Here is a 27,817-nt window from a genome sequence, read left to right as displayed (position 1 = left end):
CCCTGATTTTATCCGGGTCAGGTTGGACTCCCTCCGCAGACAAAATGTGTCCAAGGAACTTTACCTCATGTTTGCTTAAGTCACATTTCTCCATATTTAGTGTGACACCAGCCTCTTGCAGTTTGTGAAGCACTGTGTGAAGTCTGACATTATGTTCCTGCTGGTCTTTTCCCCAAATGAGTATGTCGTCCATGTGACAAACCACGCCTGGCAGCCCGTTGAGAATCACTGACATTCTCCGCTGAAAATGTTCTGGGGCTGAGGCTATTCCAAAAGGAAGTCTGTTAAAATGGTAACGTCCAAAAGGGGTAATGAATGTTGTATAGTGTGCCGACTCAGGTGACAATGGGACCTGCCAAAACCCTCTGTTTGCATCTAACTTACTGAAGACGATTGCTCCAGCCAGAGATCCAAGTGTCTGTTCCACTGAAGGTAAGATGTACTTCTCTCTGCACACTGCATTATTGAGGTGAGTGAGGTCCACACAAATGCGCACTGAGTCATTTTTAGTTGGCACTGGGACCATACCTGAGCACCATTCAGTTGGCTCTTCAACTCTGCTGATTACTCCCATGGACTCCATTTTTTCCAGTTCCTGTTTCACTTTTCCCAACAAAGGGATGGGGACACGTCTTGGTGTGGCCAGGGAAAAAGGAACAGCGTCAGGTTTTAGCTTAATAGTATAAGGTTGCTGCATTAACCCCAAACCCTGACACAGCTTTGGGTATTTCTCATTTAACACTTTCATGTCTATGCTATCTGCCCTAGACACAAGGTTTAGCTTGACACTTGCTGGCCTGCTCAACAGCGCTATGTGCAAATCTTTGACAACATATACGTTTTCTTCAATTTCTTCTTCACCTTTGCACAATGTTTCTCTGCACATACCCAATACATTGAGAGGAGTGCCCCCAGGTCCAAACAATGGTCTGTCTGATTTGCATAACTCTGCCACATTGTGGTTTATACTGTAGTACATCTGGGCTGGGATAACTGAAACATCCGCTCCAGTGTCTATCTTAAATCTGACTTTGTGGTTTCTGATGGTAAGATCTGCATACCAAGGATCTGAACCTGCGTCCACAGAACCAAGGAACATGGGTGTGTCGTTATAATCCTCTGTTTCTATCACATGCACAGATTTAACAGACTTACACACCTTACTGTAATGTCCTCTTTTACCACAAGTGTGACAGGTCACATCTCTTGCTGGACATTGAACTTTAGCATGTGCAGGTGTTTTACCACATCTGTAGCAGGATCTCTCATTTGGTGTTTTGGACTTTGTTGAGTACTTTGGTTGGCTTGGAGACTTGTATTTTGGATACTGTTGTTTTGGATGCTGTTGTTTTCTATATTTCACTGCCACAGCATCTATTTCCATGTTGCCTTCGCCCCTGATGTCAGTTTGTTGCCTTTTTATGACTTCTGACTGCCGAGCTTGATTTACTGCTTTCTCCAGCGTCAAATCCTTGTCCATTTGTAATCTCTCAGCTAAGCTAGTGTCTCTGAGTCCCACGCGAGGCGATCTCTTATTAACTCATCGTGCAGTGCCCCGTAGTTGCAGTTTTCCGCCAAAGCATAAAGCGCGGTGACAAACGAGTCAACAGTCTCATTAGCTAGCTGCACTCTTTGATTAAACCGGGCTCTTTCGTAGATAATGTTTTTCCTGGGCACAAAATATATGTCCAAAGTGTCTCTTACCGCTTGGTACTGTTGTCTCTGCTCATCCGATAAAGCTTGACCTCGAAGAATGTCGTCCGCTTCATCCCCCATACAGTAGATGAGCGTGTTCACCTGGTTAGCCTCAGAGCTAAGATGCAGATTGCTGGCTAGACGGCATCTTTCAAATCTCCGTATCCACTTTTCCCATTGCTGAGGCTTAGAAAAATCAAACGCTTCGGGAGGCTGAATGGTGAATGTGGCGTTCAGGGGTGGATTTGCGTTACCATTGTTGCCGCTGTTTACCTGTAGCTGGGGCGGTAGCCTGCGAGGCTGCGTATGCGGTGCGCTTGCTCCCGCTTCCTCTGCATCCGACATTATTTTCTTCCGATAACGTCTTCTTTTTCACTCCCAGAACAGCTTACTTTCACTCTCCGGCAATTAAGCTCTTACTGCCGCCCGACTTCTGACACCATGTCGTATTGTTAGGCATAGATTCAAGCGACACATTGTAGAGTAACTGAACAGCATTTATTTATCGTCATTTTCCAACTCACATCTTTCTTTGACCCCTCCCCGAGCACCCAGTAGTTCCGGTGCTTCCTCTGAGACGCTTCAAAATAAAACCCCCCTTTCATAATAAAACCCATTACTCCACACAAGGGTGACATCTGTTGGTGAAACTGCAATTAGGAAAAAAAAAACCACAATCTCAGTGTTTGTATATTTTCATATTCACAGAGTTGTCAAATTATTAGGGCTGGGAAAAGATTAATCGCATCCAAAATAAAAGTTTGTGTCTACTTGATATATGTGTGTGTACTGTGTATAATTATTTTGTATAAATACACACACATATGCACGTATATATTTAAAAAATATTTGCATGTATATACTGTATATATTTATATATAATTTATATTATATATACCTTTAAATATTGGGGCACCACCAAGCATTTGTGCCTAGGGCACCCAAATGGCTAGCGCCGGCCCTGTGTGTGTGTGTGTGTGTGTGTGAGAGAGAGAGAGAGAGAGAGAGAGAGAGAGAGAGAGAGAGAGAGAGAGAGAGAGGCGCAGAAATCATTTTATACGGAAATCAATTATTTATAATTCAGATGAGAATAAAGTTAGTGTTAATTAAATTTAAGGAACATTTAGTTTTTCTGTTCTGAATATCATTAAAACAGAAAAGGCAGAGACAACATAATGATGAATAATCTTAAGATATTATACTGTATGCTTGTCACATGTCTGTCCTGTCTTGGTTATGCACATGAGTGTTTTGTTATGTTGGGCCATGTGCTCTTGTTATTGTCTGGTCCCTCCCCCTTGTTATCTGATTATTGGTTTATTTGTCCCACCAGTTATCCTCGTTACCCTCCTTATTTGCCTTCCTATTTAGTCTTCCTGTGTTTGCTGTTCTGTGCTTGTTCGTCGTATTTGTTTCAGATCTTGTTGCGTTAAGTTCCGTGCCTGTCTTGCCCTGCCTTGTTTGTTCTGGATTTAGTTAGTATGATCATGGTTTTCTTTTGTTGATTTGTTTATTTTATGTTTTGTCTTTATTAAAAGAACTCATTCACTTCGCACCTGAGTTCACGGATTTATTCCCACTACGCACCGTGACAGAACGAACGAGCCACATGTGGATTCAGCGGAGCGAACTTTGTCTGGCTGAGAGAGAGAATGGGATTTCTCTTTTTAAATATTTCTCTCTGTGTGCCCAGAGGAATGAGGGAGTCTTCTTAACTGGTCTCTCCTGGAATGGGATCATCGTCGTTGGACCCGTCCAGCGTTGGGATTCCGTCGATGGTTTTGGCCAGCCTCGAGTCTGCACAAATCCGTCAGAAAAGACGGAGGAGGAGAAGGAGACCTGCGTCTACCCAGTCAGAGATTTTCCACGTCACGTCTGCCCAGTCAGAGACTGTTCACGTCCCGTCTGCCCAGTCAGAGACTGTTCACGTTCCGTCTGCCCAGTCAGAGACTGTTCACGTTCCGTCTGCCCAGTCAGAGTCTGTTCACGTTCCGTCTGCCCAGTCAGAGACTGTTCACGTTCCGTCTTCCCAGTCAGAGACTGTTCACGTTCCGTCTGCCCAGTCAGAGACTGTTCACGTTCCGTCTGCCCAGTCAGAGACTGTTCACGTTCCGTCTGCCCAGTCAGAGACTGTTCACGTTCCGTCTGCCCAGTCAGAGACTGTTCACGTTCCGTCTGCCCAGTCAGAGACTGTTCACGTCACGTCTGCCCAGTCAGAGACTGTTCACGTCCCGTCTGCCCAGTCAGAGACTGTTCACGTTCCGTCTGCCCAGTCAGAGACTGTTCACGTCCCGTCTGCCCAGTCAGAGTCTGTTCACGTTCCGTCTTCCCAGTCAGAGACTGTTCACGTTCCGTTTGCCCAGTCAGAGACTGTTCACGTTCCGTCTGCCCAGTAAGAGACTGTTCACGTTCCGTCTGCCCAGTCAGAGACTGTTCACGTTCCGTCTGCCCAGTCAGAGACTGTTCACGTTCCGTCTGCCTTCATGGACCTGGACTATCTGGAGCGTCTGGCTCGGATCCTGGACATGCCCGTGTCTCCTGTTCCAGAGCCGGAGCCAGTTTCTCCTGTTCCAGAGCCGGAGCCAGTGTCTGCTGTTCCAGAGCCGGAGGCAGAGCCAGTGCCCGTTCCAGAGCCGGAGGCAGAGCCAGTGCCCGTTCCAGAACCAGAGGAGAGAGCCAATGCCTGTTCCAGAGCCGGAGGCAGAGTCAGTGCCCGTTCCAGAGCCGGAGGCGGAGCCAGTACCCGTTCCAGAGCCGGAGGCGGAGCCAGTACCCGTTCCAGAGCCGGAGGCGGAGCCAGTACCCGTTCCAGAGCCGGAGGCGGAGCCAGTACCCGTTCCAGAGCCGGAGGCAGAGCCAGTACCCGTTCCAGAGCCGGAGGCAGAGCCAGTACCCGTTCCAGAGCCGGAGGCAGAGCCAGTGCCGTCTGCCTTCATGGACCTGGACTATCTGGAGCGTCTGGCTCGGATCCTGGACATGCCCGTGTCTCCTGTTCCAGAGCCGTAGCCAGTGCCCGTTCCAGAGCCGGAGGCGGAGCCAGTACCCGTTCCAGAGCCGGAGGCGGAACCAGTACCCGTTCCGGAGCCGGAGGCGGAGCCAGTACCCGTTCCAGAGCCGGAGGCAGAGCCAGTACCCGTTCCAGAGCCGGAGGCAGAGCCAGTACCCGTTCCAGAGCCGGAGGCAGAGCCAGTACCCGTTCCAGAACCGGAGGCAGAGCCAGTACCCGTTCCAGAGCCGGAGGCAGAGCCAGTGCCGTCTGCCTTCATGGACCTGGAATGTCTGGAGCATCTGGCTCGGATCCTGGACATGCCCGTGTCTCCTGTTCCAGATCCGGAACCAGTGTCTCCTGTTCCAGGGCCGGAGCCAGTGTCTCCTGTTCCAGGGCCGGAGCCAGTGTCTGCAGTTCCAGAGCCTGAGGCAGAGCCAGTGCCCGTTCATGAGCCTGAGGCAGAGCCAATGCCCGTTCCAGAGCCGGAGGCAGAGCCAGTGCCCGTTCCAGAGCCGGAGGCGGAGCCAGTACCCGTTCCAGAGCCGGAGGCGAAGCCAGTGCCCGTTCCAGAGCCGGAGGCGGAGCCAGTACCCGTTCCAGAGCCGGAGGCGGAGCCAGTAACCGTTCCAGAACCGGAGGCGGAGCCAGTACCCGTTCCAGAGCCGGAGGCGGAGCCAGTACCCGTTCCACAGCCGGAGGCGGAGCCAGTACCCGTTCCAGAGCCGGACGCAGAGCCAGTACCCGTTCCAGAGCCGGATGGCAGAGCCAGTACCCTTTCCAGAGCCGGAGGCAGAGCCAGTACCCGTTCCAGAGCCGGAGGCAGAGCCAGTACCCTTTCCAGAGCCGGAGGCAGAGCCAGTACCCGTTCCAGAGCCGGAGGCAGAGCCAGTGCCGTCTGCCTTCATGGACCTGGACTATCTGGAGCATCTGGCTCGGATCCTGGACATGCCCGTGTCTCCTGTTCCAGAGCCGGAGCCAGTGTCTCCTGTTCCAGAGCCGGAACCAGTGTCTCCTGTTCCAGGGCCGGAGCCAGTGTCTGCAGTTCCAGAGCCTGAGGCAGAGCCAGTGCCCGTTCATGAGCCTGAGGCAGAGCCAATGCCCGTTCCAGAGCCGGAGGCAGAGCCAGTATCCGTTCCAGAGCCGGAGGCAGAGCCAGTACCCGTTCCAGAGCCGGAGGCAGAGCCAGTAGCCGTTCCAGAGCCGGAGGCAGAGCCAGTACCCATTCCAGAGCCGGAGGCAGAGCCAGTACCCGTTCCAGAGCCGGAGGCAGAGCCAGTGCCGTCTGCCTTCATGGACCTGGACTATCTGGAGCGTCTGGCTCGAATCCTGGACATGCCCGTGTCTCCTGTTCCAGAGCCGGAGCCAGTGTCTCCTGTTCCAGAGCCGGAGCCAGTGTCTCCTGTTCCAGAGCCGGAGCCAGTGTCTGCTGTTCCAGAGCCGGAGGCAGAGCCAATGCCCGTTCCAGAGCCGGAGGCAGAACCAGTGCCCGTTCCAGAACCGGAGGCAGAGCCAATGCCCGTTCCAGAGCCGGAGGCGGAGCCAGTGCCCGTTCCAGAGCCGGAGGCGGAGCCAGTACCCGTTCCAGAGCCGGAGGCGGAGCCAGTGCCCGTTCCAGAGCCGGAGGCGGAGCCAGTACCCGTTCCAGAGCCGGAGGTGGAGCCAGTACCCGTTCCAGAGCCGGAGGCAGAGCCAGTGCCGTCTGCCTTCATGGACCTGGACTATCTGGAGCATCTGGCTCGGATCCTGGACATGCCCGTGTCTCCTGTTCCAGAGCCGGAGCCAGTGTCTCCTGTTCCAGAGCCGGAACCAGTGTCTCCTGTTCCAGGGCCGGAGCCAGTGTCTGCAGTTCCAGAGCCTGAGGCAGAGCCAGTGCCCGTTCATGAGCCTGAGGCAGAGCCAATGCCCGTTCCAGAGCCGGAGGCAGAGCCAGTATCCGTTCCAGAGCCGGAGGCAGAGCCAGTACCCGTTCCAGAGCCGGAGGCAGAGCCAGTACCCATTCCAGAGCCGGAGGCAGAGCCAGTACCCGTTCCAGAGCCGGAGGCAGAGCCAGTGCCGTCTGCCTTCATGGACCTGGACTATCTGGAGCGTCTGGCTCGGATCCTGGACATGCCCGTGTCTCCTGTTCCAGAGCCGGAGCCAGTGTCTCCTGTTCCAGAGCAGGAGCCAGTGTCTCCTGTTCCAGAGCCGGAGCCAGTGTCTGCTGTTCCAGAGCCGGAGGCAGAGCCAGTGCCTGTTCCAGAGCCGGAGGCAGAGCCAATGCCCGTTCCAGAGCCGGAGGCGGAGCCAGTGCCCGTTCCAGAGCCGGAGGCGGAGCCAGTACCCGTTCCAGAGCCGGAGGCGGAGCCAGTGCCCATTCCAGAGCCGGAGGCGGAGCCAGTACCCGTTCCAGAGCCGGAGGCGGAGCCAGTACCCGTTCCAGAGCCGGAGGCAGAGCCAGTGCCGTCTGCCTTCATGGACCTGGACTATCTGGAGCGTCTGGCTCGGATCCTGGACATGCCCGTGTCTCCTGTTCCAGAGCCGGAGCCAGTGTCTCCTGTTCCAGAGCCGGAGCCAGTGTCTCCTGTTCCAGAGCCGGAGCCAGTGTCTGCTGTTCCAGAGCCGGAGGCAGAGCCAGTGCCCGTTCCAGAGCCGGAGGCAGAGCCAGTGCCCGTTCCAGAACCGGAGGCAGAGCCAATGCCCGTTCCAGAGCCGGAGGCGGAGCCAGTGCCCGTTCCAGAGCCGGAGGCGGAGCCAGTGCCCGTTCCAGAGCCGGAGGCGGAGCCAGTACCCGTTCCAGAGCCGGAGGCGGAGCCAGTACCCGTTCCAGAGCCGGAGGCGGAGCCAGTACCCGTTCCAGAGCCGGAGGCGGAGCCAGTACCCGTTCCAGAGCCGGAGGCAGAGCCAGTACCCGTTCCAGAGCCGGAGGCAGAGCCAGTGCCGTCTGCCTTCATGGACCTGGACTGTCTGGAGCATCTGGCTCGGATCCTGGACATGCCCGTGTCTCCTGTTCCAGAGCCGGAACCAGTGTCTCCTGTTCCAGGGCCGGAGCCAGTGTCTGCAGTTCCAGAGCCTGAGGCAGAGCCAGTGCCCGTTCATGAGCCTGAGGCAGAGCCAATGCCCGTTCCAGAGCCGGAGGCAGAGCCAGTATCCGTTCCAGAGCCGGAGGCAGAGCCAGTACCCATTCCAGAGCCGGAGGCAGAGCCAGTACCCGTTCCAGAGCCGGAGGCAGAGCCAGTGCCGTCTGCCTTCATGGACCTGGACTATCTGGAGCGTCTGGCTCGGATCCTGGACATGCCCGTGTCTCCTGTTCCAGAGCCGGAGCCAGTGTCTCCTGTTCCAGAGCCGGAGCCAGTGTCTCCTGTTCCAGAGCCGGAGCCAGTGTCTCCTGTTCCAGAGCCGGAGCCAGTGTCTGCTGTTCCAGAGCCGGAGGCAGAGCCAGTGCCCGTTCCAGAGCCGGAGGCAGAGCCAGTGCCCGTTCCAGAACCGGAGGCAGAGCCAATGCCCGTTCCAGAGCCGGAGGCGGAGCCAGTGCCCGTTCCAGAGCCGGAGGCGGAGCCAGTACCCGTTCCAGAGCCGGAGGCAGAGCCAGTGCCGTCTGCCTTCATGGACCTGGACTATCTGGAGCGTCTGGCTCGGATCCTGGACATGCCCGTGTCTCCTGTTCCAGAGCCGGAGCCAGTGTCTCCTGTTCCAGAGCCGGAGCCAGTGTCTCCTGTTCCAGAGCCGGAGCCAGTGTCTGCTGTTCCAGAGCCGGAGGCAGAGCCTGTGCCCGTTCCAGAGCCGGAGGCAGAGCCAGTGCCCGTTCCAGAACCGGAGGCAGAGCCAATGCCCGTTCCAGAGCCGGAGGCGGAGCCAGTGCCCGTTCCAGAGCCGGAGGCGGAGCCAGTACCCGTTCCGGAGCCGGAGGCGGAGCCAGTACCCGTTCCAGAGCCGGAGGCGGAGCCAGTACCCGTTCCAGAGCCGGAGGCGGAGCCAGTATCCGTTCCAGAGCCGTAGGCAGAGCCAGTACCCGTTCCAGAGCCGGAGCAGGGAACTACACTGCGACCAAAATGGTCGCATATGCGACCTTTTGAAATGCCATTGCGACCCTAATTTTTAATGGGTCGCAAATGTATCACCGTTTGATTATTTTTGTACCTACCTAATGTTTTAGGCAATATGCTATGATTTACTATGAGCATTTATTAAAACAGAAATGTGTATTTTAAGAATACGTTTTATAACGCGCTCTGAGCATTCAACACATCAAGTTGGCTTCGCGCTTGTTTAACTGAGAGAACGAGCAGAGAGAGTGAAAGCCCCAGTCGCGCGCGCGCTCTCTCTCCCTCCCTCGCTCATAATAATGAATTGAGTTGACTGAATATCTTTGAGAATACACGATGGTAAAAGGTCGGAAGACCGAAGTTTTTTTTTTTCTGAACTACCACTGGTTGTGAATTGTGCTAAAATAACGTTGCCTCATCTTCTCTGAAAAGCTTTCCACACATTCAGATGGCATAAACCACTCTTTCAATAAACAAAACAAAAAATCTATCTGGTGATGAAATGTTTTCTGTGTTGAGACAAATCTTGTGCGATGTCCTAAACTGCCTGGATAATCACACAACGTGTGCCGTGGTCCGTTAATGACACGTCCGATTCGCGAACTGACTCCTTTGAACCGATTCACTTTAATGAATGGTTAAAATAACAACTGATCTGTCCAACACTGAACTCAAGAGTCATTCTAGAATGATTCATTCTTTCCAAGTAGAGCTATTCAAGTCATCTGGTGAAATTGTTTTTATATCGCAATATATATTGCAGAAAAATCAAATATCGCAATGTCATTTTTTTACCAATATCGTGCAGCCCTACTGTAAATTCTGTGGGCCTTCAATTGCAGGACTGTCCAAATTTGTAACTGCGTCAAAACAATTCAAACACGAATCATTGAAGCTTCACAATGACATATTATATTTATTTTACTTTTCCTTAAGAGTTCAGAAGTCTGCCCATCTGTGCCAACCATAGCATGGTGAAATCCAAAAGAAATTAATTTAGCACTTTATTGTGTAGGCTACTGTATTTTCTATTGCAGTAAATCTATCCCCAACCATTTTTAAAGAAAACAAGAAGGCATGTGTTTTAAAAGATGGAGAGTAAAATAAAAAGCACATCTGTATGCAATACAGTTTCACTATTGGTCATTATTATCCAGAGCGGCTTACTATATAAATAATTTGTGCGACCAAATCATGTTTTAAGCTAGTAACTGAAAAAGTTAGTAGCGCAAGTGCCACCAGTGGAAAATGTTAGTGTAGTTCCCTGCGGTGGCAGAGCCAGTGCTGTCTGCCTTCATGGACCTGGACTGTCTGGAGCATCTGGCTCGGATCCTGGACATGCCCGTGTCTCCTGTTCCAGAGCCGGAACCAGTGTCTCCTGTTCCAGGGCCGGAGCCAGTGTCTGCAGTTCCAGAGCCTGAGGCAGAGCCAGTGCCCGTTCATGAGCCTGAGGCAGAGCCAATGCCCGTTCCAGAGCCGGAGGCAGAGCCAGTACCCGTTCCAGAGCCGGAGGCAGAGCCAGTGCCGTCTGCCTTCATGGACCTGGACTGTCTGGAGCATCTGGCTCGGATCCTGGACATGCCCGTGTCTCCTGTTCCAGAGCCGGAACCAGTGTCTCCTGTTCCAGGGCCGGAGCCAGTGTCTGCAGTTCCAGAGCTTGAGGCAGAGCCAGTGCCCGTTCATGAGCCTGAGGCAGAGCCAATGCCCGTTCCAGAGCCGGAGGCAGAGCCAGTGCCCGTTCCAGAGCCGGAGGCAGAGCCAGTGCCCGTTCCAGAGCCGGAGGCGGAGCCAGTACCCGTTCCAGAACCGGAGGCGGGGCCAGTACCCGTTCCAGAACCGGAGGCGGAGCCAGTACCCGTTCCAGAGCCGGAGGCGAAGCCAGTACCCGTTCCAGAGCCGGAGGCGGAACCAGTACCCCCGGAGGCAGAGCCAGTACCCGTTCCAGAGCCGGAGGCAGAGCCAGTACCCGTTCCAGAGCCGGAGGCAGAGCCAGTACCCGTTCCAGAGCCGGAGGCAGAGCCAGTACCCGTTCCAGAGCCGGAGGCAGAGCCAGTGCCGTCTGCCTTCATGGACCTGGACTATCTGGAGCATCTGGCTCGGATCCTGGACATGCCCGTGTCTCCTGTTCCAGAGCCGGAGCCAGTGTCTCCTGTTCCAGAGCCGGAACCAGTGTCTCCTGTTCCAGAGCCGGAGCCAGTGTCTCCTGTTCCAGAGCCGGAACCAGTGTCTCCTGTTCCAGGGCCGGAGCCAGTGTCTGCAGTTCCAGAGCCTGAGGCAGAGCCAGTACCCGTTCTCCGTACAACATGCCAGTAGAAGTGATATGAGAGAATGTGTTTTGAAAATCCTAAAGAATATCTAGGACCAATAGATTGGTCTAGAATTACTAGCTGTGTACAAAAGAAAGAAGAAAATGTGAGCGAATATACTGAGAGATTTTACCAGTCAGCCGTAACGTACAGTGGAATAGTGGATGACTCTGAAAGTGTGCTCGATGACAAAGGACCACTGATTCGTATCTGGTCAGATGGCCTTGTGGCCGAATACAGAAGAGCTTTGCCATTTCTAGATATACAGTGATGTGAATAAGTTAGGACACCCATGCTAAAGTTGCCTAAAAAGAGGAATAAAAAAATCATCTTTTGGAAATTGATCTTAATGCCTTAATTTAAAAAATGAGGAAAAATCCAACCTTTAAGGACACCAATTTTCTTTGTGAATGAATAATGTATCATAAATAAATAAATGTTCTTCCTTAAAATACAGGGTGCATAAGTCAGGACACCCCTATGTTAAATTCCCATAGAGACAGGCAGATTTTTATTTTTAAAGGCCAGTTATTTCATGGATCCAGGATAATATGCATCCTGATAAAGGATCCCTTGGCCTTTGGAATTAAAATAGACCCACATCATCACACACCCTTCACCATACCTAGAGATTGTCATGGTTTTATTTCAGTTAGCCTAATAGCTGGTTTGATTTGCATTGAAAGATGATCTTATGGAAAGTACCCCATGCCAATCTCTAGGTAGGCTCCAATCTCAGGCTTTGATCCATCATAATGACAAAATATTTTTTGTGAAAGGTAGCATACAAGAGAAAGAGATTGAGTTTTTGCTTGATACAGGTGCAGAAATTACAGTAATTCCTACAAAATTGGCTATAGGTTTAAACCGTACCGGTTTAAACTAAAGGTTTAAACCGGGTTTATCCCATACAAGAAAACCAAACTTTGTTTAACTGGCGTGATAGGTGAAGATTCTGTTTTGTATGAAACCTCGCACATAGAGGTACAATTTGGCCCGAAAACTCTGACTAAAAAACTGCTATGTGAACCATTAAATCTCCTGAGACAAGTACATCTAACTTTAGACATGTCCTCAGAATCTGCTAGCCTCAAAATTTCCTCTGCACAAGTTTCTACCAATAATGCAATCCCTCTAGAGTATGCTTTCTTACAGAATCATCCAATTTGGGCTAAAGACAAGGATGATTGTGGATTATTGACAGGTGTAGAACCAGTCAAATTGACAGGAACTCCACCTCCGGTCACCAAAAAATATCCGATCAATAAGGAAGCTATACATGGGATCAAGCCTATTTTAGAAAAATTGCTGACGCAAGGAGTGCTAGTTAAAACCAACAGTCCATGTAATTCAACCATATGGCCCATCAAGAAATCCAATGGGACATGGAGACTCACCACAGACTACAGAGTAGCAAATAAACATATTGATAAAATCACCCCCCTAGTGGCAGATCCGTCCACAATTTGTAATGGCTTACCATTAGAGTGTCAGATTTTTTCAGTAATTGATGTCTAATGGATTATTTTCTGTACCATTGCACTCTGACAGCCAGCCATGGTTAGCTTTCACAGTTGACTATGAGCAGTGTTGGGGTAGTTACTCAAAAAAAGTAATTAGTTACTAGTTACCAATTACTTCTGTAAATTGTAATGAGATTACTTTACTAGTTACTGCGTTTGAAAAGTAACTTCACTACTTATTACTTTACTTTCCCGTTTCTTAATTTACCGTGTAGATACATGGACAAACATCATAGCCCTATCATCACTTAGCCTGTCTGCATAGTGTTTATTGTACAAATTTATACAAAATGGCATGAAAGAACAATATCCCTGTCTGCACAAAGACATATGTCTCACTGTAAAATCCACAAACAACAGGATAAAGGAGGCTATGGTGCGATCATTTTAAAATGGGGTCAACACACACAAGTTTCAAAACACAGGCTTTGGGAAACATGAGAATAAAACTCTTCTCCTGAGAACAAAACCAGCTTTTTATACGAATCATGGCAATAAAAACAAAAAATTAAGTGGGCAATGAAAAATAATAAAATAAAGGTCACTTTATCCCATAAAATTCTTAATCTTAATTTAAAATGCATTTTTCTAAACCTGGGCGATTAATGGTCGACAGGGGAAGTATGTCTTCTACAATGAACCCTGCAACAAGCCTGTTCATTTCGTTTTGTGTTACCCAAGACTTGAGAAAGCGAGCCTTGTTTATACTCGATGCGTCCGCACGAGCGCGAAGGTGCGCGCGGCAAAAATTATGTCATTGTGGTGTGGGCGATCTTGCGCGTTGGGTGCTCAAGACCCCATTTCTCTTGGCGGTGTGCGCGGCATTTTTGTAACAGCGCGTGCAGCGCGCACCCAGTCTCACCGCACCGGCACCCAGTTTGCGTGTCTAAATCAGTTGCTTATGTTTACACAATGAGCCTAAAATCCATGTTTTAAAAAAATGTCCACGAAACTTAATGAAATGTTTAGTGAAATTAGAAAATATTTAAGAGATCGTTAATTTAGTTCTATAGCCTACATAAATGTTTTTATATCCACATATTTTGTTCTAATGTCACAATTAATAATCTTAAGGTTTACTAGAGTGCATTTCACACAAATATTTTTGTCCTTTCGAGCAATAAACTGAAAGTAATGTGAATATCGCCACTGGCCGAAACCCCCTGACTCCGTCTCCATTTCCCTCTCTCCTTCGCCACCGGCAGCTATGTCTCAAATCGATCTCTATGGCAACGGTGCGCATGCACCACTAGACAGAACTTAACACACAGGCAAACACGGCTTGGGTAACGCAGGAAAGCGTGTTCCTATAGAATAATAAAGTAGTGTAGTTACCGATATTTTTAGTTTAATGTGTTACTTTACTTCATTACCCAAAAAAGTAATATCGTTACTGTAATCCGTTACTTTGTAAATCGTTACCCCTAACACTGACTATGAGCAATACCAGTGGACACGTTTGCCACAGGTATTTCAAAACTCCCCAACCATATACCATCAGGCTGTCAGACGAGATTTGTGTGACCCAGAATGTCCGGTAAAACAGTCCACTATGATCCAATATTTCGATGATATTTTGATAACCTAAACAGATCACAAGGTGCATCAAACTGAATTGGCAGCATTGTTGGACTATTTGCATAAAGAAGGACACAAATGCAGCTTTCACAAAGCTCAAATTGCTAAAAAGCAAGTCACATTTCTGTGTCAAACAATTGGTGCAGGAAATAGATCCAATACACAGGATCGAGCAGCTTCAGTCAAAACCATACCTCCGCCTACTACCATTAAAACACTCTGCTCATTTTTAGGAACAGCAGGTTACTGTAGACGGTGGATTGAAGAATATGCCTTGATTGTTCAGCCTCTCTATGACTTGTTGAAAGGCCATGGTAAAGATTCAGATACTGTTTGTATGGAAGAACTTCACCTCAAAGCATTCAATGATTTAAAGAGAGCACTATGTCAAGCATCAGCATTAGGAATTGCCCAATCTGATAGACCCTTTGTGCTTTATGACCATGAACACTTGGGCTTTATGACTGCATGTCTAATGCAAGATCATGGGGGCAGTTTACACCCAATTCATTACTATTCTGGTAAACTTGACATAGTCACTCAAGGTATGGGCCCATGTCTTAGAGCATTGCAGGCAGTTCATCTGGCTCTTCAGGCTTCAACAATAATGGTGTTAGGTCAGACTGTAAATGTAAAATGCCCTCATGCAGTGTCCACACTAAAGAATCAAGCAAAGGTCACTTCTGTAACCTCCTCCAGTTTGGGAGAAATGACTCACGATTGTGTTACGCTTATATACACCTACGAGTGAAGTAAAAGAAATTCTCATAGAGAATTCAGAATTTGAGTTGTTTGTTGACGATTCAGCTCCAGTAATTGAAGGTAACAGACGAGCAGGTTATGCAGTAATGTCCACCACGGAAGAGTTAGCTTCCGGACGTCTTCCAGATCACTTTTCAGCTCAAGCTGCAGAACTAGTAGCCCTAACAAGAGCATGTACGCTAACTTCAGGATCGGTTGCAAATATCTATACAGATTCCAGGTATGCTTTTGGGGTAATTCATGATTTTGGTGTCATTTGGCAAACCAGACAGTTTCTAACTTCTGCTGGATCCCCCATTAAGCATGCTGGATTAGTGAAAGATCTAATGTTTGCCATGAAACTTCCAAAGAAATTTGCAGTGATCAAAGTGAAAGTGAAAGTGAAAGTGACACGTGATGGCCAAGTATGGTAACCCATACTTGGAATTTGACCTCTGCATTTAACCCATCCAAGTAAGTGCACACACATTAGGAGCAGAGTAGTGAGTAGTGTACACACACACACTGCAAACGTGGATACACACACCCGGAGCAGCGGGCAGCCTTGAGTGGCGCCCGGGGAGCGATTGGGGGTTAGGTGCCTTGCTCAAGGACACCTCAGTCATATTCCTGCCGGTACTGGAATTGAACCAGCAACCTTTGGGTCACCAGTCCAACTCTGCTACCATTAGGCCATGACTGCCCCACAAAGCACATCTCACAACTAATACTACAGAAGCTAAAGGTAACTCTCTTGCTAATGTAGCGGCTAAACAGCCTTGTTTCTATGCGACTATACAAGTGTGTTCAGGTAGTACAGCACAGAAGACAATTCTGCCTCCTGAATCAATAATTGATCTGTACAAAGACGTTCCTCTGTATGAAGCATGGACATGGTTAGACAAAGGAGCCACAGTGGATTCATCCGGTTGCTGGACCAAAGGGGGAAAGTATGTCGCTCCCGAATCACTGTTGCCATATTTGGCTCAACAAATACACAATTTGGGTCACAGTGGTCCAGCAACGATGAATCACAGGTTCTCAAATGAAATGTAGCCACAGAAACAGCCTAGAGGTGTGTTACATGTCAGAAAAATAATGATGTACCAGCAGCCACTACACCAGCAGCACATACCCCAGCCCCACCAGGACCATCACCTGCAAGTTGATTACATATCATTGCCTCGTTGTAAGGGAAAAACTGATGTTTTGGTAGTAATAGATAATTTCTCAAGATGGATAGAAGCTTATCCAACAGGGAGTGCTACAGCTGCACATACTGCTAAATGTCTTGTCACTGATTTCTTTCCCAGATGGGGATTACCAGATTGCATTGACTCAGATCAAGGTACACACTTCACAGGACAGGTAGTCAAGGAAGTGTCGAGAATTTTGAAGATTAAGTGGAATCTTCACTGCCCATACAGGCCACAAGCATCAGGACAGGTTGAACGATCGAACAGAACAATCAAAACCAGGCTAAGCAAAATGCATCAGGAAGAAGTACCATGGGTCGAAGCGCTGCCAGCAGCACTGTGTAGTATGAGAGCATCACCTAACAGAACAGTAGGACTGAGCCCTCATGAGATTATTACTGGACGCCCCATGCAGATGCCAGGTCTGATTGATCTTAGAAATGCTGATGTACACATTGCCTCAGATGCCCTGATTGCTTACTGTGAAAACATAACAAAGGCGGTACAGAGTGCCAGAGAGAGAGTTGAGTCATGTTGGCAGACTCCACCAGAAGGTGGACACACAATCATCCAAGGTCAATGGTTCATGATAAAGTAATTCAGAAACAAGCCATTAGAGCCTAAGTGGCATGGACCACATCAAGTGATGTTGATTACAGCAGCTGCAGTATTGTGTCAGGGAAGGAAAACCTGGTCTCACGTGTCACACTGTAAAGTTGTTCCCCCACCTACGATAGGTTAGGACACGGAACCAGTGAGGAGCCCCGGGAAGAACCGAATGCAGCAGGCGTCGGAGGTTAACCCTGGGGTGAAGACTTCCCTCATAGGCCTTCCCTATCCTAGTCCATCCTTACCTCACTGTTCCTTAGGTGTCAAAGGGTTTAAGAAATAGGGAAAGAGGGAACAACAATAGCAGACTCAGAAAAGTTTACAACCCTAGTGTTTGAACAAATACTGCTCTACTGTTTAGCAGACTTAGAAAAAGTTCACAATCCTAGTGTTTGAACAAATACTGATCTACTGTCTTTTGTTTTTCTTTCTTACTCTGTGCAGACACATCTTGATGACTGTCCCGAGACCCATACGCACCAACCTCCTCACCTGCGTATGAAGCCACAACCTCCAGAAAACAACTAGACCCACTGTCGAACCAACTATCATGAAAGAAAAAAATACACAACGCAGAGACTCACTAGTAGTATGAAGGCCAAGCCTTCCTGTCTAAGGTCTGCCAGGCTGTAAATTCTGCAAAAGGTGAATTTTTGTTTAAGGGAATTATTTAAAGTATAGAGTCGTCATTTCCATTAAAATCATTCTCTTACTGACAATGTCATCATGTCAAATCTGTGGTTACTGTCATGATGGGTTGAAACTATTATTGTTTATAGAACACTCTTATATTTCAGGAATGGACTATATCAAACGACGCATTGAAGACCCCTCGTTGCAGTCCGGTGAGGTCAACAGGTCCAGCTCATTCGAAGAGGACGACTTCTTTTCTGGCATGCAGGGTTCGAAGGCACAAGACGCCATCAAACAGCTAGATGCGTACTTGTCCTGTTCAGCAGATAACATGGACTTGCTCAAGTCTTTTCCAGCTGTGTGCAAATTGTCTGTTAAGTTAAACACACCCCTTCCAGCATCAGCAGCCTGCGAGAGGCTTTTTAGTATCGCAGGACTAGTCTTTAGCCCTAGAAGAGCGAGACTGAATACATTCAATTTGGAAAACCAACTACTTTTGAGGATAGACAAAAGGTTTCTAACTTCCTAAATATGACTGCTTTATGCATACCAGTTTAAGAAGGGAATAAGCTGTGCATAAAAAAACACAAGCAGGGAAGAGAGGGGCGGGATGCTTTAAAGGGGGAAGGGCATACTTAATCTGTTTTTGTTTACAAAGAGTTAATCTCAGTGTTAGGTGCTCTAATCACTTTTGTTTTTACATAAGAAATACTTGAATGTGGCCTACTGGCCTTTGAGATCTTTAGTTCCCCTAACAAGTTGAGGATGAAAAGTAAATGTGTAACTTCCAAAAAATGATTGCTTTATGCACACTAGTTTAAGAAGGGAATAAGCTGTGGATAAAATAAAGCACAAGCAGGGAAGAGAGGGGAGGGATGCTTTAAAGGGGGAAGGGCATACTTGGTCTGTTTTTGTATACAAAGAGTTAAGCTCAGTGTTTTTAGGTGCTCTAATCACTTTTGTTTTTACATAAGAAATACTTGAATGTGGCCACTTTGGCCTACTGGCTAAACCTTTTGAATAAACAATATGATGTTCAAACTTTTGACTGCTTTCTTTAATAACTACATAAAACAATACTTGTACTTTTACTTTCAGTACTTGAGTAGTACATTTTAAAATAAACTACTTGCAATACTTAAGTACAAAAATTGTTGAATACTTTAGTACTTCCACTTAAGTATGGTGCTTAAAGAGCACTTCAACTTCTACTCAAGTCACTTGTTTGATAGAGCACTTGTACTTTTACTCGAGTCTGGGACTCTAGTACTTTATACATCTCTGTGTCCTACTAAGCATCATGGACATCGCGCAAAGTGTGGACTCCAGAAGCAACATATTCTTAGAGCTGATGAATATGTCAAGAAATGCCCTGTTTGCTGAAAAAAACGTTTGCATGCCACACACACCTTCAGTAGGAACAGGAATCCCCTGGGTGGCACACCCGATCTCAAAATCTGACACGTGTACCTTATTCAATCATCATACCAGTGGATTATACAACAAGGATACATGTCACAACACAACAATTCCTCCAGCTTCTCCGTTTTGCATTCCAGGACTACCATCCTGCAAACTAACATCAGCTACTCCCATCATGACAGACCTACTCCTGCCAATAATGTTCTATTGGTGCATGGATATAATGCTCCAGCATGGACTCCGCTGGGTGAAATTCCTTGTGAACGTTGCAGCTTTGTGATTGAAAGAGGAACAGAATCCCATGTGTACGTTACTACAACAGATAAGAAAGAGGAAAATGACTTAGCAGAGTGTTTCTCCAGAAACCCCTCCCTTCCCAATTTATTTGCAATAAATCAGTTGTGTATGATCTCTCCACCAACTGACACTTTTTGGTTATGTGGAACTTCTGTCTACAGCATCCTCCCCAGCCAATTCAACGGAAGGTGCACCCTTGTTTATGTTCTACCAGCTATCAGAGAAAATACACACTCCACCCCAAGCTCCCCACAGCTACAAAATTAAGCTCCTACCACCAACGAAGCAGATGGCTGCATTCCAGGACTCTCTTGTGCATAAACATGGTGGTCAAGAACTCTTGGAGCATTAATACCATCTTATGGTGTTGTAGCAATGTTCAGGGAAGAAGGAGGCGGGAACCGGCGAACAATTAAATAAACTTTATTTAAAATAAAACAAACAAACCAAAATACAGCCAGCAGCTACTCGCGGACGACTGCTGGCTACCGAAAATAAATATAACTGCCAGCAGCCCCTCACGGACGACTGCTGGCTAAAATAAAATACAAAAACAAAACACAACTAAAATACAGGCCTGTTCCTCTCTCGATCATCAACGTCGTCGCTCCTCCTTTATGCTTCCGCTCCTCCGTGAGAGATGCGAGACCGGTTTGCTTCACAGGTGTTGCTCATTAGCAATCACACCATCGGCCTCGCGCCGTTCTCTCACGTCCCTCGGCCGTCCTGTTCGCCGTCCTGTTGCCTGAGTGCTGCACTGGTTTAACGGATCCAACAGAGAACTTGAACAAAATCCAACAAGACATTCTTGATCTTTCAGCAAAAGTACACCTGATGACTGAAGATAATTCTTCATGGTTCGGTAACTTGATTGGTAAACCCTGGCTGTGGATAAAGGAAATAGCAATTATGTTGTGATTTGTTCTACTGGCATACTATCTATGCGTCCACAGTATCAAGTGTTTAATTCATTCATTCATCATTTACATGCTCTGTTCATCACAATGTTAAGCCCTGCCCCTAAATGTGTATAAATTGCAAGGGAACGTTTCCCTTAGTTAGACTTGGGTAAGATTTTGGACAAGGCAAACTACAGCAATTAAAGAATCCTGCTTAAAAGATACAACCCCGAGTCTCCTGGTCTTCGCTTCTAAGTCTCCTACACTTAAGAAGAAAGAGGTTTACAACACCCTTTAATAGTACCCTTTTAAGTCTATTTACTTGTTATCTAAAGGAAAAATATGATCACATATGTTTTTTTAATCATGCCGATTTGTCCGAAGTGAAGTTTAGCCGATGCTAATGTACCTGGCATGTGTGTACATTTGTAATGAGCGAAACGCGGTTATATACATATACATTATACATGTTATATATACGCACACGTGTCTAGTATCTGTAAAACCGCATTTTTTCATCTTAAAAATATATCTAAATTACGTCATATACCCTCAATGAAAAAAAAAACCCGGTTCTGTCAAGACAGCATTGGCTCCCTATTAAACATTATATACATTTTTAAATAGTGCTGATTACTTACAAAGCACTAAATGGTTTAGCTCCCCGGTACTTGAGCGAGCTCTTAACACATTATAGTCCGTCACGTCTATTGCGATCTCAAAAATTCCAGGCCGTATCCGGATCTGATGAAGGACCTGTGCCTGGACAAAACGACAACGCAGTCCTGAAGTGTCACTAGTCTCTCTCTAGTGAAGGCCTCCTTCCCTCTGTACTGATAAAACAGTATCGGGACAATTCCGATTCGCGTGGCTACGCGGAAGCAAGAAAAGATTTCTCAGACCCACCAGGCACCTTTTTATGCAAATGAGCATTAAAGGTTTTCTGTTAGAACGGTGTCGTGTTAGCGGCCCCTAAGTTAAATATTGATAGTTGCGACGAAAGTGAATCCATCACAACTAACTTTAGCTAGACAATAACTTTATTCTAGAGATGCTGTAAAGACAAAACAATCTCTGTTACTTTAATTTCCTATTATCACTGTAAAGCTGCTTTGAAACAGTCCATATTGTTAAAAACGCTATATAAATAAAGGTGACTTGACTATATCCGTGGGTCAGGCAGACCAAATAATAAAATATTTTATACATCACGGATGGATGAGATAAATCATGTGTTGATTTTATTAAAGGGACTGAACTCATTTCACAGATAAAATGTAGCAAATATGTGTCATTACGTTTTTAAAAACTGTGTATATCTCTTCAGGAAAAAAAAAGAAAAGAAAACATGTGCCTAGAGCATCTCTTAGAGGACAGCATAAAAGTCGGCATACTGGATGTCAAGGGGTAATAACTTACTGTGCCAATGCAGCACGAGTACGTCCATTGGTGTAGAAACCCAAGGCCGACTGGACCAAGAAATCTCTTTCTTGCAACGATCTGACAGTTCGAAGTGCTCCCATTATGCTCAGGCTGTCCTCTGCCTTACTTATGGCATTGTTTGCCAGTTCTACGTTCTCTGCCTCCTTTATCTAAAACAAGCAGTCACTAAAACAGCTGACTTTTTCGATGTTTTAAAATAGATGCTGTAGGTGAGATTATGGTCTTAAAAGATTACCTTGAGTAGTTTTTCTTTGAAGGACTGGTCTCCAACTTCATCAAAGACAGCACGTTCTGTATTTTTCCCACAAAGCTGCAGGAACAGTCATTTGGAAAAAAAGTGTGGTCAACACCACCATGAATGACACACACTGAAATCATCATGCCAATTAATGCATAAAGCCTGGTGTCAGAGCTGAAATCAAAAAACAGATGTGCATATTTTAGGATAAAAAGTTAATCAATTAAAAGTTCCCTTTCTGTCAGTAATGTTTGACGTCATGTTGATACTGACATATTGGGGTCTCACTTGGAAGCCCAATTACCTCCGAGTAGTAAAGAAATGACCAATGGAATTTGCATGACAAGCCACTTCCCCAGACATATGGGGGAATACAAGATGGCGGCCTGCATCCACTCATTCAGATCTTTGCTTTGCTCAGAGCACACAGGTTGCACACAAACAAATAATCATCTCTCTTGCTGACCAGGACACGGTCTCAGCTCCTCAGCATAGAGCTAACTGAGCAGATGCAGGCTGCCATCTTGTATAATAGTCTGCCATCTAATATACCCATTTGTCTGTGGGAGTGGCTTGCTAAGCTAATTCCACTAGCCATTTATTTTCAAAGTACCACAAGAGCGATTAGAGCAGACAGCTCTGTATACTCTTGCGGTGCTTGTCATGTACCAATCAGTTTGTGCAGTGGCTCTAAGTTTTACAAGCCTCATCACCTTACAAGCAACATCACCGTTCCCTTCATCAGGGAACAAGAGTTACAATTAGGTCTCCATGATATATTTAAGCATTGATATAGTGATATGCGTATCCACAACAGTCACATTACAGGATGTGCGATGTCTAGAACGGGGATTGTTTATCTGTATGGAACAATTGCAGAGTCTAACCATTATAACACAGTGAAAGTGTTCTCTTCTGCGCCTATTTGTGCCAGAGCGACATACACACAAATGTCAAAATGCCAGTCTCAGAAGGTATCCTTGTAATCGTAGTTGCTTATGTCTTTGTGTGTCAATATTCATCCTGATTGTTCTAGAATTATTAATTCTTTACATAAAGAGCTATAAAAGTAATCTCTTGAAGTTCTTATCTCAATATATAAAAATCAACATACCTTCAGGTGTCCCTTAACAAAAAACATATTACAACGTCAGCTTTCCAATATCCTACATCCCTAGTAACAGATGTTTTAAATACTTACCATGTGTATCAAGCGTTAACTGCCTACACTGTTCAGGCCCCTCAAAGATTTTAGCATGCTGTATTGCATTTACATTTACATTTTTACATTTATTCATTTAGCTGACGCTTTTATCCAAAGCGACTTACAATTGCTATATATGTCAGAGATCGCACGCCTCTGGAGCAACTAGGGGTTAAGTGTCTTGCTCAGGGACACATTGGTGTCTCACAGTGGATTCGAACCCGGGTCTCTCACACCAAATTATGAATACACCGAATCCACTTTGTTAACCAGCTTCATTAAAATGGCCTGTAGATTAGCTCTGTATAAAAAAATAAAAAAATAAACATTTCATTAATGACATAAAATGTTGTAGCAATACTACAAAAGCCAATGTCATGAAACAGATACACAGATTCAGTTTCCTCAATTGATTCAGAGGAAATAGATAAAGGGGACCAGTTTGGAGGTGTAGGAGACCAGCGAGAACCTGAGATGTCAGGAGATCCAGGAGGTGAAGTTCCAGGAGACCACTGTGCATGCAGGTGTGCATGGGTAGGTGAGGAAATAGGTGAGAAAGAATGTGAAGGTGAAGGGGCAGACGTGCGCAGAGGTGATGGGGCAGACGTGCGTGGAGGTGAAGGGGCAGACGTGCACGGAGGTGAAATAGTTCAGGCCATCTGCAACTCCGTTGGTACCTGGTGATGGGTAATAGAAGGTAAAGGCTGGTTTACAATACACAAAGAAATGACAACATCAAAACAGTTAAGGGGCAATTTCACACTGTCTATTTTTGCTGTGCTGCTCACAGACGATTTACCCATCTAAAATGTAATTGTTCAGTTTATGATTGGTTTATGCAAGTTTCAAGTTGACATTTAGAATCAAAGGGGATTATCAGTTGATTTTAGCTCTTATGCTAAAATGTTCAGTGGATGAGTATTCTTGCCCCACAAAATCAAACAGTGTCTTGGGGAAAATAAATTGAAATAGAAAAAAAAAGAAATATGAAATCAAAATGGATAGTTATTTTTATGGAATGCTATTGTTTTTATTAAAATGGCAATTTGAATATATGCAATCAAAAACAGTAATATTTCCAACCCTGCTACAACTTTTTTAATAAATGGATGGGTGCTAAGGATTTAACATTGTCAAGCAGGTTCTGAGAAGGACAGGGAGATCAACTGTAATAATAAAAGTCTTTGAATTCTTCTAAAAATGTGCTGAAATCAGTAGTTTTATTTAATTTCAGTTTCAGATTGGTGAATTTTGCCTAAAGATGACAAGTTTGCAGGGATGTTTAAGTACCATAAACAAAACATCATACTATGACACATTACCTTAATTGATTCTGACATCATAGATTGCCTGGTTTTCATAAGTCCATTTGGGAATTTTAACCGAAGAGGCACACCATCAGAAGGCTCTGGGAACAATACCATCCTCTGTCGTCTTTCGTCAATTACCTTCAACAAATCAATTATTATATTTGACAGCTTTAAGAATTAAAGTTTAAGACTTTAAATTTTGCTGTCTCATCTCCTAATGTAGGAAATTTAGTTTATAATGCGTTCTTTTAAATTAATTTATTTAAATGTACTATGTAAAAACATACCTTTTCTCTGTCTGCCAATAATGATGCGTTAAATTCACGATCCTGTTTCTCGCACATAGCCCTACATTCCTCAATGGTCTAAAAATAAAAATAAATTTAGTTTAGAAAGGAATACCGGTACTTCATTTTTAAAGTAACTCATGTTATCCAAAATTACCTTGTCAACTGCTTATTAATTATAAATACATTTATTTTAGTTACCTCAGTGATGCATGCGTGTTGTCTTGTTTCTTCAATTTGTTCAGAAGATGCAACGTCGTATCTGTTTACTGTTACATATTTTAGTGCCTTTTTTGTCTCCCACTGTTTTGTAATGTATCTTAAAATGCATAAATAAATCATAAAAAAAAAAAAGGATGCAATGTCATCAGATCCCAATTCCTTAAGAAACATTGTCAATATTGAACCGTTCATAGGAACAAATCCTATGTTAGAGACTACAGTACCAACACAACTTGCTTGAAATACCTGATATACCTCAGCCAAAGGTATGATATACAGTCTACTTTTACCAATGGCTACCTTCAGCTCCCTGACAGAGGCAACTAGAATTTTTTGGAGTTTCTTGCATCTGTCTGCCCTGGCCAACTCAAAGCCTACCAACTTTAGGCTTACTTGTGGGTAACTCTGGCAAATGTATTGATTAAATTCAGATAGACTGCATTTAGATTAACTTTGGAGAACTGATTTTGCTGCGTTTCATGAAGCGGCCTCCCTATTGAAAAAAAGAACATTCATGAAAAAGACTGCACTTCCTGAGGCTAAACCAAACCACTAGCCAACCCTCTTGAATTTATAAATACTGGCAGTTTAGGAATAAGTCTCAGGCAACATTAAATTTGTAATTTAAAAGTCACATTATTAAAAGTAATTTAAAAGCTACAGCTCAAATATTATACATAAATACGTAAACTGACTGCTCCAGACATATACTATATTGCTAAAAAAAACATACAACAAGCGAGTAGTAATAATTAAAGTTACCTAATCCATTTTGTGATTATAGTGGAGCACGGTAGTCTGGAGATGTCAGGTCCTGGAAGCAGAAAAATACTCACATGCCATGTCGGCCTCACCCTTCTTCCAGCAGGCTGACCTACAAAACATAAAAAGTAACCACAAGCAAATATTTCATTACACCACCATGAATAATTTTAATAAAGCACACACAACCATACAGTATCTTGAATTCAAAATTAAACTTAAGTAGCAACTGGACCACCTACACCCTGGACATCCAAGTTATCTGGACATATCATAAACTGCAAAACTTCTGTCATCCCTCGTCTCATTCAATTCACATGCACCTGTCATCATCAACCTTGAATCTGCAAATGTAACGAGTATGTAACCTCAAATGTATCCTCACTCCTCTGATGAGTTCTCTAATTGAATTAAAGAGCTCTGCAATTTCAGTGAGATAGTGAGATTTCTACATTTTCATGTCAATCTGTGTTCATTTTGACCACGAACCATGCGCTGTTACTTCATATTATTCATAATTCAGCACAGCAGGGAAATCGAGGACTGACTGACAAGATATGCCTATGCCTGGCGAATGCAAATGTAAATTCTCAAAAAAACAATGCTCCAAAGCTCATGTTTATCGCCATCACAAAAGACCACATGCTCATTTTGATGATTCGACGGACACGTTTGTTTGCAACAATACAGACTGCCAACAACAATTTACAGACATGAACAATGTCCTTTCTCATCTCAGGTCATTTAGCACATTTAGCCAAGGGAGTGTGTTGTCCTTCTGAAAAAATTTCAGTTAAAGATCAAGTTTCACTGCCCATGTTTCACGAAAGCACAGGACTTCTACATTTGCACAATTACGGATTATGGATACTTTATCTGAGCAACCTTCTTCAGCAGTTTTTGATGTTACTGAGGATGAGGTTGATGAAAGTGAATTCACAGACTCACTGACGAAATGTAACGCAAAGTCATTGTACATGAAAAATCTTTGCCTGTTTTATATGCAGCTACAAGCCAAATATCTGGTGCCATCGTCAACCATTCAGATGATTGTGGAGGAATTCAATGGTTTAAATTATATCTGTCACCAGTACACAGAAGATGTTCAGGGAAATACCCAAGTCAAAAACGGCCTTTTCACAATGTGATATTGAATCTGTGGTGCAGATTTTGCAAGGCCAATGTAGCCGGTTGATTGATTGCAGCGGTGTTATTCACACTTTCTGGACCAATCAGGACGAAACTGCATGCTATATGGGCAGAGGGTGGGCCCTCGTGACACTTTACGTTTTTGTCATCAGAGGCACTTCCGCTGTGGGCCCTCTCGCGTTCGTGGTGAAGTCGCGGTTATCGGACAGATAATATAGCGTAGCTAACTTTTTAATTTCCTAGAAGCCTCGTTAGTGTTGCAATGGGCATTACAGTGTGCGTCTGTGCGATGTCTTTTGCAGTGTTTCTCCTGTCACAAACCCGATCTTTCCTGTAACGGAACCGGGTTGCGTTGTGCTGCTGGTAGGTTGAATCTGTTTCCTCTTTAAACATCTTCGTGACTGAGTGTAAAGTAATGGGCCGTTTTATTGTAGGCTTCGTGTAGCTGTACTAACGACACGATTAGTATATAGATGTGAAGCTCCCTGACGGGTATGTATGTATGCCAGTCGGCATTGTGTGTATATTTAATTAGGCACCGTTATTGAATGTGATTTATGTACGTCAGGACTGTGAAGCGCTTGCACCGGTTTCGAGATGGTTCTCACTGCGGAACATGAAATCCACGGGGAGAAGTCGGATCCAGATCCAACTCCTCCCACCTTACATACATCTAAACCTAGCCAACTTCGCCCCCTGATCCCTAAACACACCCCTAATCCCTAAACCCAACCCTAATCCTACCCATCTCCACCCCTTGGATCTTGATCCGACTCCTCACCGTGGATCTCATGTACTGCATTGAGGGGCTACTGCCGGTTTCTGCGCGAGTCTCTCCCTTCCCGCCACGCTGCTGTTTTGTCTCTACGGATTGTTGTTTGTCTCAACTGATTTCTGTTCAACGACAGACTGTTATTGGGGGAAAGCTATATGAGCTCCGGGTTCTGGACGCCTTGATGCTTTACAGTGCGGGATTAGTCGCGCAATTGGGCGTTTGACCAGTCTGTATTTCAGTGACTGTGACAGACTATAACTTTGCCTTTTTCTGGCCCGTCTTGTGTTTATTAGTGTGTGTGATTCTTTTTTTTTTTTGATTATGATTAAGTGATTTTTGATTTGTTTATATTTCTTTGGTTTAAGTGTGTATAAAGAAGATTCCCTTTTTGTTTGTTTTCATTGATTTTATGGGTTATTGTTCGATTTCCTGTCTTCATTAACTGAATGTTCTTCTTTTAGTGCTGAGTGCCGGAAGTGGGGCGTCGGTGTCCTCGGTGGTGGTGTCTCCTCCCGTG

The 27,817-nt window shown here is 45.8% G+C and overlaps 2 long non-coding RNA genes across 2 annotated transcripts in view; both read right to left on the bottom strand.

The window, feature by feature from the left end:
* Positions 1–22,138, bottom strand: part of LOC143740077 (uncharacterized) — a 37,614-nt gene extending 15,476 nt beyond the window's left edge. Inside the window, exons 1-2 of the long non-coding RNA XR_013204735.1 lie at positions 21,589–22,138; positions 21,330–21,502 (exon numbers count right to left, since the gene is read on the bottom strand). This is a non-coding gene — a long non-coding RNA (uncharacterized LOC143740077). The remainder of the gene's footprint in view (positions 1–21,329; positions 21,503–21,588) is intronic.
* Positions 22,139–24,391: 2,253 nt separating this feature from the next.
* On the bottom strand, positions 24,392–25,199 carry LOC143740053 (uncharacterized). The gene is made up of 3 exons (XR_013204720.1): positions 24,861–25,199; positions 24,594–24,711; positions 24,392–24,470 (listed from the first exon to the last, which is right to left on the bottom strand). It is a non-coding gene; the product is annotated as an uncharacterized LOC143740053 (long non-coding RNA).
* Between the last annotated feature and the right edge of the window lie 2,618 nt (positions 25,200–27,817).

The sequence above is a fragment of the Siphateles boraxobius genome, unplaced genomic scaffold (genome assembly GCF_051911475.1).
Source record: "Siphateles boraxobius isolate OS27281-9 unplaced genomic scaffold, OSU_SipBor_1 164, whole genome shotgun sequence".
NCBI lineage: Eukaryota > Metazoa > Chordata > Actinopteri > Cypriniformes > Leuciscidae > Siphateles > Siphateles boraxobius.
Note: the sequence above shows the minus strand (reverse complement) of the source record. Positions and strands in the feature narration are given on the sequence as shown.